The following is a 12,172-nucleotide window of genomic DNA, read 5'->3' as shown; positions in this document are numbered from 1 at the left end:
TCATGGCACCCCAGAATATTTTGTAGTATGAATATCTGAACATACCAAAAGAAAGAACAGACCCTGTGCTTTAAAATAAATAAATCTGTTTTATTCTAGCTTCGTGCGTCTTTTTAGCGCAATTTTCCACCGGACAAAATTGCGATTGTTAACTCATGATTTCTGTTCTGTCTGTGCGCACCAATCTTGCACTTCTATCTACTCCTCAACCAGACCACCTAGAGACTTCGGGTTTTCGGCATTATGTTAAGGAAGGTCTAATCTCGGGAACGCACAAAAAAAAATCCAGGAAAAGATTTTGGATTTCCTGGAAATTCCAGAAAAAAATCAGTTTTTTGCAAATTTCTCGGCAACCATAATAGCTATCGAGTTGAAACAAATTGCAATCTAGTCAGGGGGCCAATTCTGAAAAGGGCTTCCGTTAAGACTTTTGCGGACATGTTTTGGTACAAGCTGTCACCCTATTTTTTTAGTTAGAAGACACCCATAGGTAAGATATTAGGGTGGTTGTCAAGCTGAATTTTTTTTTGTGTGACTTGTACAAGCAATTTCAGGCCAATTTTTTGGTTTCCTTCTCAACACGACATGCCAACAGTAAATGTTGAATATCTCCACAACCACAAGGACCATATTCATAAAAATGGTATCAAATGAAAGCCAACACTCATGGGATGTCTGCTGAAGTGTCAGAATGAACATTTATTGTACAGTGTAAGAGACAACAGAACTAGAACATGAAAAAAACAATCTCCACCTAAAGAGAACCAGTTTTCAAAGTGAATATCAGCTTGGAAACATAACCTAGTATCCCAAAACCTCTATCAATCAGTACCCATATCTATGGGAATGAGTCAAGCCAAGTTTAAAGCTTGTAGGAGAGACAGTGCAATGCTGCACAAGTGATAATACTTTAATGTCAAGGCGGAAATTTAGAACTGTAGATGATGGTCTATGGTGCTATTTGACTTAGTGTACCAGGTTGTAACACAAATTATATTTAATTCACATATCACTATAGTTATTAATTCCATCCTAACAAAACTGCTCTCTCACTTCTTTAGGGTTAGGGGTTAGTAACTAGTTAGTAGTAATAACTATGTAATAGTCGTATGGCAAAGGTATGTTTTTCCCCATCAAAGCAGTGGCTCTCAGGTTGGCAGAGGTTGGCTCTCAGGTTGTCAGTCTCATCCCTTTGAGACTGAATGGATTGAATAAGCAAGGTCAAGCTAAGCGCAATGCAAATAATGGTGTGTGTCTATTATATTGCAAAAATATTGCACAATATTATACTACAATAATCTCCAGAAAGAGCACAAAGACACCACTTCCTGAAAAATCACTTCAATCAAAGGGCTTTATCTTGGCTGTATTTTCCATATTTGTCTTGACAAATGAAACATTTTTCCCAATTAATATCTCTTCCTATTTGTTTTTCTTTGGACGCTAGGCTTACAGCTCCCTCTGGATCCATGTTATCTCATCTGAAGGCAAAGAAATTTTTCACTACACTAGTCTGATTGGTTTCTGAGTGGATCACTACAATGTCCTCTGACATAAGCTGAGGGCTTTGCTATCTAACAAACTTATTAACACTTTTAGCTATAGCAGACTGTAAAATAGGCTGCTGTGCAGCAAATAAATTAAAAACATAATATTTCCATTACACATCTGCACAAAACTTAATTTACCTATTAGTAAGTAAGCTAGTAATTATGAAAGTAAATTAGCCTAGCTATACAGTATGTCTGGTAAGTATATAGCTAGTTGGAAAACAGTTTAGCTTACCTGTTTCTGACAACATTTGATGGTAGAATGGCAGAATCTTGAGGTAAATGTTTGTGTAGACAAATAGATCAAGTTAATCTGTTGTGTGATTGAGTGATTCACTCCTTTATAAAGTTTTGTTCAGACTGTACTGTTGACACCTGCTGTGATCATCTTCTCTCGATCTGCTGCCTAATCACAGCTGTGCTTACACAACAGTGCCCCTTGTGGTGTGATACTCTTGTGGTATTTATTGATTATTATTTTTTAATGATCATGCTTGCACATAAGTTGGATTATATTGCACATTTGCCCAAAATTACAATAGGTAACATGGAAGAAAATGGAAGCACTTTGGGAAAAAAATCCGCTTTTACCACTTTTAAGAATATAGGGCTCTATCTTGCACCCAGCGCAATTGACTTTGTACACCGACGCATGTTTCATTCCTATTTTGCACCCGCGCACAGCGGACTTTTCCCTCCACAGACGCACGTCGGTTAACTAGCAAAAACACTTGCGCTCCCCGGGGCGGTTCAGCGCAAAGAGGAGGCGTGTTCCGGCGCAAACGTTCCCTCATGCTATTTTGCAGGTTTAGAAAACAATTCCGCCAGTGACCAGGAAAAACCTAGTCTAAAGTCAGTGGCGCATTGCGCATGTTATTCATGCTATTTTAAGGGCGCATGCTTGGCCATAATCAATGTAGCGTGTGCACAACGCGCATACACTTTGATGCTCTCATCTACACAGAAGCAGCAGTTTTCATTTTTGCAAATCATACATTATTACTAGGAAAAATATTAGGTCTTGTAGGTCTTGATAAGCCTAAGGCTTCTACCTATCCCTTTTCGAACAGTGTGATTATTATGCAAAAAAAAAAAGAAAAAAAAAAGAAGGTTTTGTTTTTCTTGATTTTGTTTTATTGATGGATATTTCATGTGTTGCTGTCTTTGGTTTAATTTATTAATTGTTCGAAATAAAGATTTCATTCATTTATTCATATTAATACACGAGGGAAATCATTGTTGTGTCCATGAAGATGTGAAAAAAAAAAATAGGCATAAATCTAGCTTACACATTTACCCAAATTATCATACGCCTGTTTAACCGAAGCTAATTTGGGTGTGTTTGTTTCTCCATCCCCAATGTCACTTCTCTGTGTTTTACGGCCCTGACGAGGACGTCGGTCTCCTCGGCTGTGATCCGCTCCTGGCGCGCGCCTGCCAAATCCGCCGTTATAATAGGAATCCGCTTTAGAACAAGCGCGCCTGCTCTTAAAGGGAATGTGAGATGTCGCTCTGATTGGTTTATTTCACGTTACGCCCAAACCACACCTATGAATAATGAAGCTACTTCAGACCAACCCCTTTTAGATTTGCGCCAGGCGCAAGAGTCATTTATCCCGCCGGGAAAATAGCAACAGCGCCAAGACCCGCCCACAAAGTTACTTGCGCTTTGCGCTTTGACACTTGCGTTTCAGATCGTTAAAATAGGGCCCATTGTGTTAAAATGGACAAAAAAACATTTTCTAAGCTGACAACCTGGCTAGAACACATGTTGAGGGGTTAAATATTAATACTGGATAGGTTGTATACTTGTACCAAAAAGTGTCCAACAAAGTTAATATCAGTTTTGGCCCCCTGACTAATCGATAGCTTCTAAAATTTACAATAATATTAGAAAAAAAGAATTGATCAAAAATCTTTCCTTTATGCTTCAAAAATTAATTAAAACTTTATATGAAGGGAAATAAGAAAAAATATTGCCTTTTCACCTATAAAACTATTGTTCCACAGAAATACGTAAGGAAGGTAGGCTATTCACAAGAGTCATGAGCACAATTAATTCCACTGAATTACGGCAAGAAATCAATGAAGGTATCGATCAAGATTTGGAGAAGGAGCAAGAATATATGAGAAAACGACAAGAGGTTGTTGCAAAATAAATGGAAGAACGTTCAGCAAAGCAACAAAAGATGGCGACATCCACACCAACGGCTTCCTCATCAGGCGTATCTGATTTCTACGATGACTCGTGGCTTTCAGAGGATGTTTTGGCAAATATCTCGAAAGCAGAAGAAGAGTTTACAAAGTCACAAGCCAATAGTCAAGCAGAAAAGAAGGAAGAATCTGAAGAGGACAAAGCAGAAAAGGAAGCTGATACAGAGAAAATCGAGGATATTGAGTGAACACAAGATGTAAAAAATAATGAGCTAATAAAAAAATGATGTTCAACTAGTCAAGTGATTGTGCCTTTTTTATTATCCATTGCTGATTTGATTTCAGAAAGTTCATTTGAATTTCTCTTTCATTTACTATCTCTTAGTGTTGTGATCCCATGACGTGAGAAAATTGCGCTAAAACACTCACTGGGCCCTATCTTGCACCCAGCGCAATTGACTTTGTACACCGACGCATGTTTCATTCCTATTTTGCACCCGCGCAAAGCGCGCTTTTCCCTCCACAGAAGCACGTCGCTAAACTAGGGAATGAACTTGCGCTCCCTGGGCGGTTCAGCGCAAAAAAAGGAGGCGTGTTCCGGCGCAAACAATCCCTGGTGCTATTTTACTGTTCCATAAAACAATTGCGCCACTGGCCAGAAAAAAACTAGTCTAAAGTCAGTGGCGCGTTGCGCGTTGTTCATTATGCTATTTTAAGGGCGCATGCTTGACCATAATGTATAGAGTGCACAACGCGCATAAACTTTGATTCTCTAATCTACACAGAAGCAGCTGTTTTCATTTTTGCAAATCATATTATTACAAACGATAGATAGATAGATAAGTCAAGTCAAGTCAAGTCATTTTATTTGTATAGCACATTTAAACGAACGACAGTTGACCCAAAGTGCTTTACAAGTTAGAGCAGGAAAGGCAGAAACAATATGCCTTAAAATTACATAAAAATGTGTGTAAGACACACATAAAAAAAAAAAAAAAAAAATATGTATCAACATTTCAAAGCAAAAAATAAAGCAAAAAGACATAAGAAATTAAAGAGAATTAAAAGCAAGAGAATAAAAGTATGTTTTCAAATTTGTCTTAAAACTGACAATTGTGTTACAGATAGACAATTTATTATAAAAGCATACATCTAGCTTACACATTTACCCACATTATTATATGCCTGTTTAACCGAAGCTAATTTGGGTGTTTCTCCATCCCCAATGTCACTTCTCTCTCTTTTACGGCCGTGACGAGAGCGTTGCTCTCCTCGGCTGTGAACCGTTCCTGGCGCGCGCCTGGCAAATCCGCCATTATAATAGCAATACGCCAAGGAAAAAGTGCGTCTGCTCTTAAAGGGAATGTGAGATGATGCTCTGATTGGTTTATTTCACGTTACGCCCAAACCACACCTATGAATAATGAAGCTACTTCAGACCAACCCCTTTTAGATTTGCGCCGGGCGCAAGAGTCATTTATCCCGCCGGGAAAATAGCAACAGCGCCGAGACCCGCCCACAAAGTTACTTGCGCTCTGCGCTTTGACACTTGCGTTTCAGATCGTTAAAATAGGGCCCACTGAGTTTTTATTACTTGTTTATCAACACTTGAATGTTGGTAAGTTTCCTAAAAAGCAACATGAGCAAAAAGCTGAGAAAATCGCATTTTTATCAAAGACTAGGCTACATCGAGATCAGATTTAATGATGATCAAAACACAGTAGATCGAGTCCATCAACACCCTACACCCATAAAGCTTCACAGTCCTAGTGATCGCATTATGATATCGCTTGTTTCTGCTCTTCTTTGCCTGCGTTTTGATCTCCTATCCTCACATTAGCTAGAACATCTGTAACTGTAACGTACACACGGCAAGGTAGCCTACTGTATGCGTGTATTAGGCCGAATGTATTCGGAGCAAACCCCCCTGATGCTAAACCTTAAAAACTTACTTCAAATATGACGTTTTCTTATTCGGTGAAGTTCGGTATCTCGTTGACCGGACAATCACTCTGACGGCAAGTCCAAGGATGAAAACGGGAAAAGGGTTCTGTTATGACTGTTGTGTGTGTGTGTGTGTGTGTGTGTGTGTGTGTGTGTGTGGGGGGGGGGGGGGGGGGGGGTAGTGTGCAGAGTGCAAATGATTGTTGCACCTGACCATTGATGAGCGTGAAGGAAGAGAGTGATAAAAAGAGGGGCACAGCGAAGCGTGCGGGGTTCTGAGAAGCGGTGTGTTTTTACTAACGCCGAGCTGCACTCAAGGTTGGGGGGCGGGTGCCGTTCGCACGCTGTTTAGGGCTGCCGGCGGCGAAGATAGTGTAGCGGGCTAAATTGTAGATAAGGCCGGGTAGGAGTGCGTTGGGCGCCGCAGCTTTTCAGAAGAGGGGTGCTCCGTTTCTGCTATTGCTCGGAGGCCTCACGAGCGCTGGGTTGGTGTTTGCTTTTTCCCCTTGACCAAACAGCGCCAAAGCCTAGACCCTGGGAGAGGGTCTCGTCTCCCGGGAGAGTTAAGTAGGCCTACCAAATTTTATATGTGTGTGTGTGTGTGTTTGTGATTTTAAATCTAGCAGTATAACCATATCATGATGGGTGGGAGGGTTAGAATGAACTAAGTTCGTATGTTGCAGTCTGATGGCATCTTGGGTGTTAGGTGCACGTGCCTTGTGAATGTGTGCCGTGTTTTGCGGTGGTGATGTGGTTTATAGCTTTTGCATATTTATTGTGTGTAATACTAGCTTTTAGATTGTCTATTTATTTGCGGTTTCCTCTGTGTAGCATGCTCCATTGGGGTGTTGTTCGCCCAGGCTACTTAACATAGGTATTTGGGACATTTAGAACCTGACCCAGTCTCTGAAATGTTTGGTAACTGAATGAATTATGTTAAATAAAGACTATTGTTTCTAATCCCGTGGTGCTGCTTGCTTTATAGAGTAGATTTCTCTAGCCACAACATTAGCCCCTGATTTAGGTTTATTACAATATCATGCAGTCACTATGCATCGAAGCCTTCCATGGCCACATCCCCATTAGGCTGTCCAATGACAGTGGTGCAACAGGAAACATGATAAGGGTGGTGTGTGCCAGCAGACTGGGCCTTAAAGTCTCCAGTAGTATACGCAGTCAGCTCGTCAGGCAGACGGCTCCTCGCCATTGAAGGTGGTGGGAGAGACACCCACACATTTTCAGAGAGATGGGCACAAGCTCTTTTTTCAACGGACTTGTGGTAGAAAACCTGGATTCTGACATTATCACTGGCATCCCCTTTATGGAATGTAATGACATCTCCATCCGCCCTGCTTGACATCAGGTCTGTGTGGAGTCAGACATGCCATTCGGCGAGCTCACATACTTCGTGCCACCTCATCACATACTGTGTGGCCAGGGGAATTTGTCCAGCAGAACTAGCAAACATTAGCGACGAGCTTGCTGTCGAGCCGCATGAGGGCCGTGCGCTCTGGTTTGCTCCATCGTTGTTCGTAGGGGTATCCGGAAAAATCAGGATTACTCATTCTGAGCAACTTTGCCTGTTGGACCACTGCTGTCAATCGATTTGTTCGTTAAATATTGGAGATCATTTCAAAAACCTACTTTCGCAAACTAGTCCTAGATTTTTGGCTCAACATCGATAAACCAATGTGGCATAATTCTCTGGACTCTCGGTCAATAATTATAAAAACATGTTCATAGCTATAATAGGATCATTTAGAAAACTTTGCGTCTAAATAATTCTAAAGAAGCATGCAAATAGGTGGGGCTATAACTGTTAAAAAGTTGTAAAAATGCTGTATTCATATGGCACATCACACGAAAATGGCTGCTGAAAATGACACTTTTCCTGTCTGATTTACGTAGAACTTCACGGAATTAGGTGAGCACATGCGTTACATGATTCTAAAGAAGCGTGCAAATTTTACAGAGATCAGGCCAGAGCTATTACACATTAAAAGGTAAAAAAAAAAACACTAGATTTCCATGATAAATTACCTGAAAGTGCATAAAGGGGTATTTTTCCTCTCTGATGTGCGTGTTTACAGACTGGGTATATATACGCTTTTTTAATTAGGGGTTGAAGCATGTAGAGCTGAAACCCTATTGTAATTGTTAGAATTTCCAAGGATCAGCATTTTTCCCTAAAATTGATTGGGCAGACCAAACCATAAGTCATAGAGACTTGAAACTTTAAGGGATGGTAGTACCCACCCTGTCGACAACGTCAGCAAGACTTCCCCAATCAGCCTGATGGTAGCGCTACAGCAACCAAAAGTAACTCCTAAACTGGAGTTGGGCTCTGTCTTTGATTGAATGAAAAAGGATGTGGTGACTGGTGTGGTAGATTTTTCTTATTTCGCACCTGACCTAAGTCTACCTGGTCATAATCGACGTCCCCGAACGTCTACAGTCAACGTTAGTTTGTCTGGGTCTCGTCTACAATCGACGTCCTCGAACGTCTACAGTCGATGTTAGTTTCTTATAATATTTATACTCTAGCGTGTCTACAGTCGACATTGGCTGAGTCCCCAAACTCTAACTTGTTTTTATAGAATAGGAGTATGGCAAAAATTACATGAAACTTATTATTTCCATTTCATTTGATTGGTTCTTCATATGCAAGCCCTTCTGTTACTAGGTAGGAGCAAACTTAGATCTAAAATCATTAGAAAAATAGAAAAGGGTTAGAAGTTCATTTGATTACTCAGTATGTCATGAGACTATTCTAGACTGTTTTATTTTTTATATCGTCTAGCCAGCATCTCAGAATTTTCCACTGGTTTCGACACAATCTTCAGAGTACATTTTGTTCAAGTGTTAGAATGTTAGGCCTAAAAGAGAAGTAAGGTTAGATGTTAGAGTTATGATTAGTTTGATATACAGTTTACTATTTTATTCATTAAAAAATCCATCACTTGGAAAAGCTGGTCACATTGCAAGGCACTGTTTGGAGAAAAGAAAGGAAGATCAGGAAGTTGTTTGTTTTGCTTGTGGAATGATGGGGCACAAGGCAAGACAGTGTTACTTTTCACACAAAAGTAAGATGGGCTATCATTGTTTGCTTAGGAAAATTTAGAAACCCAGTTGGCACTATTGAAAGGAAATAAAGAAGAAGCCATTTACACCTTGTCAAACATATCAATACACCAGCAACATGACTGTAGCACAGTCAAAAGCAAATGCTGATGCAAATTAAAATGAGTTTTATGATAGTAACACATTTTAGAAAAAAAAATGATTCTTTATGAAAAATGTTTTATTAGCATTGATATGTAGTTGTAATTTATATAAAAGTTTTAATGACATTAATTTTTAAATTAATTTTAAGACATTACTGATGTTTGATGTTCATTTGATTAAACCTGTGACTTTAATGTTTTAAATGTGAAAAGATTCTTGTGGGGAAAAGGGGGGCAACCTCTTCTTTTTGATTATTGTTTCAGATATAAGCTTCAAGATGTTTGTCTGAAATGTGTAACCTCCTGGAGAAAGATGATCTGCTCGTTTGAAGGATGAGAAGGAAGTAGAACCAGTGGAGCCAGGGGATTTTCTCAAGAAAAAGAAGAGAATACAGAGATTTCCAGACCTCCAAGATCCAGGGCCCGTATCCCTAAAGAATTTTTGTGCAAAAAGTGGCTCCTAGCGGCCAAATTCTAAGAAAATTCTCAGAGTCATGACGTTTTCTTAGAATTTCCCCTAAAAGTGACACGAAAATCCCAGTTAATATAAAAGCTATTCCTCAAGATTCCTAGCGCTTAAAAGGGCTCCTAAGGCGAGATCTGCTAAGAGCAGGGAAGAGGACTTTTAGTGGCTTAGGAGTTCCCCTAAGCAGCTGCACATTCCTTTTTTTCTCCATTTTCTGTGTTTGTAGGATATTTGTTAACAAGCCTTCATAAATAGACCAGCCAGCAATCACAGACATTGATAAAAGCTGAGCCGTGTTACCCTCGTTAAGACCACATTGAGTTGTAACGTTGCAATTTCTACTTCATTAAGGACAGCCCCTTGAGATAGGCCATCTTGTTTTCAATGGGGTCCATATGGGAGTGAAAGTACAAAATATGCCAGCTAGGATATTAATATGAGCAAATAAGACACAAATCATTATTTGAACAGGGTGTAATAATGAGCTTAAGTTTTCACATATTTTAGATTCTAATGTTAGGCTATAACCCCTACAGCTTACTATTCATTTTCCAGATATTTTCTTGAATGTGAAATATTATTTACAATTACAGTCTGCATAAGATTAGAGTGTATAATTATGTTTATTGATTTGAGGGTACATCCTTTGCTCATTATCACCAAAAGTTCATTTTCATCAAACTTGTAGGATCAACCAATCACAGCTTTTGAAATGATGACTCATGCCTAGCAACGGGGTCAACCACACCTCCTCACTAAGATAGGATTTTCCATCCATTCCTTGCTCAGAGTTCACTGAAAATGTTCTGGAATCACTTCTAAGCTAAAACTCCTGGCAAGGAATTTTTAGGTTAAGTTAGGAGCTCTCTGAGAGGATTCTCAGAATCTTTAGGGATACGGGCCCAGAACTCCAGGCCTAAAAGACCTAGAAACCCTGAGACCCACCATGGGATGGATGGATCTGGGTCCATATTCTTAAAGCTTCTAAGAATTCTCTCAGAAAGCTCCTAATTTACCTTAAAAACTTCTACGCACAGTATGAGTCTTAGCTTAAGAGCGATTCGGGACGGATTAGAGAGCAACTCTGAGCGAGGAAAAGACGACAACTTTCATCTTAGTGAGGAGGCGGGGCTGACCTCGTTGCTACGTGTGACACAGTCTTTTGAAGTTGTCCAAGAAGGGAAAAAAAGATTGCTTTTAAGTAAGCCTTCACTTTGAAATTACAGGTGTAATTTTTCCTGTATCACTGTACTCACACATGCATTCACACATTATATAGCCTAGTAGGCTATATATATATATATATATATATATATATATATATATATAGGCTATATATACACACATATATATAATATACTATTTAAGGTGTGAATGCGTGTGTTCTTTATGTGTGTGTTCGGTCACAAACATGATCCCTGCAGGATCTAATGTACTCACTGTCATGCATTGTGTGCAACACATTTCTTCATCTTCACGTTTCGTCCATTTTCTCTGCTGCTAAAGAAACTCTTAAGCCTCTTAAAAATCCTCGTCCGTAGGCCTACTCCTAACAATTTTGTACCTTAAGACCTATTTTAAGGGTTAAAATGCTTTCTGAATTACTTTTTTCTTTTCTAGGATTTTTATTTAATTTTAAGAGGAAACGCCCACATTTCTAAGAATTTTCTTAGAATTTTGTCACTAGGAGCAACTCTTTAAAAAAAATTGATAGCTGTTATAAAACTCAGACCTTTGCGTCATTAGGTGAGCACATTTGGCACGTAATTCTAAAGAAGCATCCAAACTTTTATGGAGATCGGGCCATATCTGGGGCTATAACTGTTAAAAAAGTTGCAAAAATACTGTATTCATATGGAAAATCACACGAAAAGGCTGAAAATGGGCATTTCCAGTCTGATTTAAGTAGAACTACATGAAATTAGGTGAGCACATGCACTACATGATTCTAAAGAAGCGTGCAAACTAGAGATCAGGCCAGAGCTATTTCACATTAAAAGGTCAACAAACAAAAAACCCACTAGATTTCCATGATAAATGACCTGAAAGTGCAGAAAGGGGTATTTGTCCTCTCTGATGTGCGTGTTTACAGACTGGCTATATATTATGTAATCAGTAGTTCAAGCTGATATGAAGCACGTATCGCTGAAACCCTATTGTAACTGTTAGAATTTCCAAGGATTAGCATTTTTCCCAAAAAGTGATTGGGCAGACCAAACCATAAGTCATAGAGACTTGAATCTTTAAGGGATGGTAGTAGCCTACCCACACGTCTACAACGTCTCCAAGACTTGCCCCAATCTCCAGCATGGTGGCGCTACAGCGACCAAAAGTAACTCTTAAACTGGATTTGGGCTCTGTCTGTGATTGTATGACAAAGGATGTGGTGATGGCACTTGGTGGCGCTATTAAAAAAAAAACATGAAAACAGCTAAAGCTATGCAGTCCGATTGACTTGCAGTGTGGGATGCAGTGTCTTTGTCCAAGGTGCCTCAACATTCGCATACCTCGAAAAGGCTTTAAAGGAACATGCCGACTTTTTGGGACTTTAGCTTATTCACCGCATCCCCCAGAGTTAGATATGTCCATACATACCCTTTTCATCTCTGTGAGATGAAAATGGTATTTATGGAATTCTCTAACTCTGGGGGATACGGTGAATAAGCTAATGGCTGCTTGCAGCTATATTTATGTATTGAAGCTGTTTATGTGAAGTTAGGTCATTTAAGCAGTTTAGAAAGTATAGGCCTATATATAACAGTGTAATTAATGAACAAATCTAATAACTACATATATATGCAGTAATATATAGGATCACACTGAACAGACAAATA

Source organism: Rutilus rutilus (genome assembly GCF_951802725.1).
Source record: "Rutilus rutilus genome assembly, chromosome: 10".
In the NCBI taxonomy this organism is placed as follows: domain Eukaryota; kingdom Metazoa; phylum Chordata; class Actinopteri; order Cypriniformes; family Leuciscidae; genus Rutilus; species Rutilus rutilus.
This window is presented reverse-complemented; position numbering follows the sequence as displayed.